Below are 7,145 nucleotides of genomic sequence, written 5' to 3'. Positions count from 1 at the left end.
ACTATTGAAAACAAATTTAATATTGACACTTCTGTCAGAGAAAACACTCTGCAGTAACACAGTGCCGAATGCAGATAATCTATGTCTGAAATATATCCGAATGACAGAGAATAGAAGAACCTTACAATGCCAACAACAGCTTCTATGTGTAATCTCCCGATGTTTCCACGTCATTCAGCCTTCTGAACCTAGAATAATCCAGGAATAACACATCTCAGCATATCCAGATGAGTTCAAATAGTGGATCTGCCTGATCTATACAAATCAATGAATGAGGGAATTCCTCCCAGAGTAGCAGTACAGGACGGCCCTTTCAAATAGATGAGAATAACCTGAACTTGACGATATGGCAACGAATATCTTGAAGCATCCGCAATTACATCAAGGCCTCAGGCTGATAGTTCTGCGCAATAGTACCGAGTGTTACGACACAGGATTTAAAACAAAGCGAAGCAATTAATTGTACTGAATAAATCGGTCATATATGTTCATCACCCTATCCCGTACTCAAACCTTTCCAGAAAAGTCGACATCTCACATGCATGACGATTGTGGAATCATACACTGCGCTGAGATCCTGAAGCATAAACGGAATCTATTTCCAAGAGATTTCAAATGAAAATTTAGTCCACCCCATATTGACGGGCTCCTGGAATAATAGAGAGCTTTGGGTAACCATAGCTGATATCACAGAATTGTGGGCCGAAGGGCCTGTACTGTACTGTAGACTTTCTGTGTTTCAGTGTTTCTATTTTCCACAGTCATGCCGCATCATACATATCTCCATTCTTTACTGAGAACTTGTTCCATTTCCCTTGCCGTTCCCTTGGCTAACACAGAAAGTGATCCCATCAGCATTTTAGAGATACTCAGCGCAATTGTCCAAGACCAGTCCAGCCACTTAAATGCTGCGGAAACACATACCCCCCACAAGAGCATCAGAATGACTGAGGGACTGATGGCAGCATTCCGGAGGAAGAATTCAGCAGAACACAACGACCCTCGTTTATGGCTCAGCAGTGGACACGGAGAGCAGAGTCAAATTCTCGGGCGACAGTATCTCCGAGGATCCAGCACAGCTGCAGCACAGTAACGCAGTCGCGGTAGCATGTCAGCGGTTCGACAGCATTAGTTGCTTCATTAAATACAGTATATCGCGGATGTCCGAAAAATAGTGAAGCTCCCTCGACACTGTCACTTCACACACTCCCACGGGGTCAGACACAGAATGCAACTCCTTCAGCACCGTCCCATCGCAATCCATGAAAAATTATGAAACACATATTACAGACCAGCTTGACGCTGTCATTAGAAAGTCGAAATGTTTATTACATTGTTTATGAATAGGACATCGCTGGAATGAATTGATGTTCTGGTACCCACAGTGCAATGTATAACAGAAACGCGAAACATAAGAGTGCAGAGATACACAGTGAAGGGAGCAATTTAGAGTTGCTGAGAGAATTATATTCACATAAATGTCGCTGGAACATGAAATGCGCTGCCTCTGCGAGGTTTGCTCCTATCAAATTATGAATTTATTCACGTCCTTGTAAAATTAATTAATTTCAATATTTTATTTAATTTCATTCAACATTTAAGAAGTTGCGTTTTCAAGCCATAGAAAGTTACAGATCAGGCGCTGCTTAATTGACTCTGTCTGGATGTACAACAAATAGCGTGCAGTATTAAGTCGGGCCGAACTGTCTGTTTACCAAATTACTCGATTATACAGGATGTACTGCTCCACACAAACGTCATCATTCGTAAGGGCACTGTCCATTGCATAATTTTAACGTCATCAACTGCAGAAGACTCCTGATCTAAAAATAGAGCAGGGAGTACAGAATCTATTTTAATTTTTTACTAGGTTTACTTGATTTACTTCATTTGAGGAACAGCTGGAAATAATGAGAAAAAATATACGCCAGCTCACACTGAATCAGAGATTCGCAGGTACTGGACAGAGGCGACACACTTAATGCTCGAGCAGAGACTGACAAATACAAAATGAAACCCACACTCTCAGACTAACAGAGACTGACAGATACAGAATGAAACCCACACTGTCACACTTTAGCAGTGACTGACATGTACAGAATGAATTCACTGAACCAGAGAGTGACACCGACAGAACCCCACACTCTCAGTCCATACAAGGGGCTGATATCTACAAAATGAACCGTGCACTCTGACGTTGCACCGAAGACCGATGTGTACAGAATTACCCACCCCTCTTCACACTCTACCCGCGACATTTTCATTCATGTTGCAGCTGTTGCATTCTTTCTGCAACACAGCCATGCAACCCTTTCAATGTATTTTCTGTTTTTTTTTCAAGTCCCTGAATCTATTTGCAATCTCAACGGTAAAATATCTTGTTTAATTCCATCACAGACATTCTCTGTAATGCCATCAGAGAGAAAAGTATGAACAGGGACATCGGCAAATCGTTTAATACACGAATTGGCGAGAGATATGAGCGTGTGTGTGTGTGTGTGTGTGTGTGTGTGTGTGTGTGTGTGTGTGTGTGTGTGTGTGTGTGTGTGTGTGTGTGTGTGTGTGTGTGTGTGAGAGAGAGAGAGAGAGAGAGAGAGAGAGATGGATGAATTGAGTGTGTGAGTGTGACAGGGTGTGCGTGAGCTAGCGGAAAATGGAGAAAATATATGTGTGTGTGTGTGTGTGTGTGTGTGTGTGTGTGTGTGTGTGGTGGAAATGGTTTCTAATTTGAATTGTTTTAATGGGTAACCTGGTTTGGCTGTCCAGCGGCTATTTACACCAGGGCACTGCGGAGCTAATGCCAAGTCCACCGGTGTTTTATGTTAAAGCAGGAGATGAAGACATCTTTTTATGGAGTTGAACTCACAAATGATAAAAAAAATATCATGCCGGTATTAACACCAGAGACAATCGTGTACTTGGTTGTGCTCGTTACACACAGAAGAGTAAATGACAGCCTTATCAGCCCAATATATTCCTACAGAGAATTGAACACTACAGTATTTCAGCATGTAACCGTTCCTCAAGTGGATTCAATAGCGGCTGTCTGGGTTACCGTACCGTTTTAAAATCCACGGCTGGAATAGGAAATTTTATTCATATGATTTAAAAGATATATACAATGCATTGCTACACACAATCACTCATTTAGTCACACATACACGCATACGTATACATACACACATACACACATATAAAGACAGACAGACACACAGGCACACACACACACACACACACACACACACACACACACACACACACACACACACACACACACACATAAACACGCTCACACATAGATTTTCAGATAGTATAGATGTGGATAAGATTGCTTAAGAGCTGAAGGAAAATGAGGACAGCTCTGGACTTCACGGTGTAGAAAATAAATATTTTACAGGGGAGACTAATCAAAATTAAATAAACATCGATTTTGTCCAGGGCTGATGGGGAACTGGACAGAGCGTCCGTGAACACAGCAGGTACGATTTCTATCCGGTGTCACATACGGGGATCGGGTGGGGTGTGTTGGTTCCCTGAGCTGTGACGCCAGCTTTTCAGAAATTCACCAGCAGCCCATTGTTGCCATTACTCCAAATGTGAAACTTAAGCTTGCCTTATAATCCTGCACCCAAAGACTCAGTGCAGCACAGAAAATAAGTTGTCACTTTTTCTATGAAACATAGATGGCGCAACACAGACGTCTGAATCTATCAGAAGAAAATTGTAATTCATGTGATATTATAGACGGGAGTGACATCCCTCGAATAAACTCATACCCTGGGGTACATTTAGAAACGGATAACAGAATCGGCAGACGTAAGAGTGCAGAGATACAAGGTGAAGGGAGCAATTTAGAAATTTTTGGGGATATGTATGCATATAAATGCTACTGGAACGTGAACCGTGCTGCCGCTGTGTGTTTTATTTCTACAATGTTATGAATGTACTTACGCACTTAGTTATTTAAATTATAATTTTCAATTTTCAGAGACTGACAGATACAGAATGAATCCCACACTCTCACACTGTAGCAGACAGACAGATACAGAATGAAACCCACACTCTCACACTGTAGCAGACAGACAGATACAGAATGAAACCCACACTCTCACACTGTAGCACAGACCGACAGATACAGAATGAGACCCACACTCTCACACTGTAGCAGAGACTGACAGATACAGAATAAAAAGCATACTCTCACACTGAAGCAGAGACCGACAGATAGAGAATGAAACCCACACCCTCACACTGTAGCAGAGACTGACAGATACAGAATGAGACCCACACTCTCACACTGTAGCAGAGACTGACAGATACAGAATAAAAAGCACACTCTCACACTGAAGCAGAGACCGAAAGATACAGAATGAATTCCACACCCTCACACTGAAGCAGAGACTGACAGATACAGAATGCATCTCACACTCTCAGAGTTTAACAATGACTGGTATAGAACCATTGAACCATAGGACATTATAGCACAGAAACAGGCCTTTTTGCCCTTCTTGCAACTGCCGAAACTTTTTTTTTTTTTTGCCTAGTCACACTGACTTGCACCTGGGCCATATCCCTCCAAACCCATGACATTCATGTATATGTCCAAATGTTTCTTAAATGTTGAAAGTGAGCACGCATTCACCACTTCTTCTGGCAGCTCATTCCCCCCTCCCACCACTCTCTGTGTGAAGAAGCCCCCCCCCATTGTTCCCTTTAAACTTTTCCCCCTTCACCTTTAACGCATGACCTCTGTTTTTTTTTCTCCCCTGGCCTCAGTGGAAAAAGCCTTCTTGCATTCACTCTATCTGTACCCAGCATAATTTTATACACCTCTATCAAATCACCAATCAATGATTCTATGAATCAATCAATGAATCAATGACTCTATCAATCATTCTCCTACGCTCCAGGGGAAAAAAAATAGTCCTAACCTTTTCAACCTTTCTCTGTAACTCAGTTTCTCAAGTCCTGGCAACATCCTTTTAAGCATTCTCTGCACGCGTTCAACCTTATTAATATCCTTCTTGTAATTCGGTGACCAAAACTGCACACAGTACTCCAAATTTGGTCTCACAAATGTCTTATACAACCTCATAATTACATTCCAAATCTGACACTCATTAATTTGATTTATAAAGGCCAATATTCCACATGCTCTCTTGACAACCCTATCTACTTGTGGCGCCACTTTTAGGGAATTATGTATCTGTATTCTCAGATTCGACTGTTCTACTGCACTCCTCTCTGTCCTACCACTTAACTTGTATGTTCTACCTCGGTTTGATCTTCCGAAGTGCAATACCTCACACTTGTCCGCATTAAACTCCATCTGCCACTTTTCTGCCCATTCCTCCAACTGGTCCAAGTCCCTCTGCAAACTTTGAAAACATTCCTCACTGTCCACTACACCTCCAGTCTTTGTATCATCGGCAAATTTGCTGATCCAATTTCCCACATTGTTTTCCAGATCATTGATATAGATGACAAATAACAATGGACCCAGCACTGATTCCTGTGGCACACCACTAGTCACAAGCCTCCACTCAGAGTAGCAATCCTCCACTACCACTCTCTGGTTTCTTCCATTGAGCCAATGTCTAATTTACTACCTCTCCATTTATACCTAGCGACTCAATCTTCATAACTAATCTCCCATGCCCCACCTTGTCAAAGGCCTGACTGGTACACGTATACAACATCCAATGCGTTCCCTTCATCCACTTTTTTGCTAACTTCCTCGAAAAACTCTAATAGACTGGTTAAACATGATCTACCACGCACAACGCCATGCTGACTGTTGCTATTAAGTCTCTGTCTAATCAAATAATTGTAGATCCTATCCCTTAGTATTTTTTCCAATAATTTACCTACTACCGATGTCAAACATACCAGCCTATATCTTCCCGGCTTTCTTTTTGAGCCTTTTTTAAACAGCGGAACTAGATGAGCTATCCTCCAATCATCCGGCAACTGACACGTGGATATCGGCATTTTAAATATTTATGCGAGGGCCCCTGAAATTTCAACACTCGTCTCCGTCAAGGTCCGAGGGAATACCTTGTCAGGCCCTGGGGATTTATCTACTCTGATTTGCCACAAGTCAGCAAGCACATCCTCCTCTTTAATCTGTATAAGTTTCATGACCTCCCTACTGGTGTGCATTGCTTCCATAGAATCCATAAAAGTTTCCTTAGTAAATACAGATGCAAAAAACCCACATAATATCTCTCCCATTTCTTTTGGTTCCGTACATAGCCGACCACTCTGATCTTCAAGAGGATTAATTTTCTCCCTGACTATCCTTTTGCTCTTAACATACCTGCAGAAGCTCTTAGGATTATCCTTCAGCCTGACTGCCAAAGCAACCTCATGTCTTTTTTTTTTGCCCTCTTGATTTCTTTCTTAAGTATTTTCGTACTCTCTTATACTCCTCAAGCATCTTGTTTCCTCCTTATCACCTATATATTTTATGCATCTCTCTCTCTTCTAATTCTTATCAGAGTTCCAATATCCCTCGAGAACCAAGGTTCCTTATTCTTATTCGTTTTGCCTTTAACCATAGAAACAATGGCCGCTAGGACGATGGTCGCTGTATATGGCGTTCTTCCTTTTCAACCTTGGCGCGCTACGTCCCGCGCCTGCGCAGTACAGCCTCTTTTTCCCGATCAGTTAAAGAAAAGGAAAACGACCTCCCTTCCGCGTTGCTTTCACTCCCAGACCCTTACTAAGATTGAAAAAGTACGATGTACAAAATGAAATGCACACCCTTAATCTGAACCAGAGAGTGAGATCATAAGAACCTCACCCCCATACTCAGACTGTACCAGGGACTGATATCTACGAAATGAACCCCACATTCCTACAGTGCACCGGAGACCGGTGGGTGCCGAATGAGCCACCCCTCGCACACTGTGCCCTCGACCAGCAGTTGGAGAATGAAGCACACGCTCTCATATTATCCGACTGAATGTCTCCCGATTGTCGATTGTCCCTCCTCTGCTGTCGCTCTCTCTCTCTCACTAATTCTGCATTTCAGGTGAACTGAATATCAACGCTCTCTTCATTTTCACCTTGAAACGTATTGCATGATTCATCCTTTGCTATCCGGCAGATTCTGCTATTGCTCTCTGTTAACTCAATTTACT

This window comes from Hypanus sabinus, unplaced genomic scaffold, assembly GCF_030144855.1.
Source record: "Hypanus sabinus isolate sHypSab1 unplaced genomic scaffold, sHypSab1.hap1 scaffold_905, whole genome shotgun sequence".
NCBI classification, from domain to species: domain Eukaryota; kingdom Metazoa; phylum Chordata; class Chondrichthyes; order Myliobatiformes; family Dasyatidae; genus Hypanus; species Hypanus sabinus.
This window is presented reverse-complemented; position numbering follows the sequence as displayed.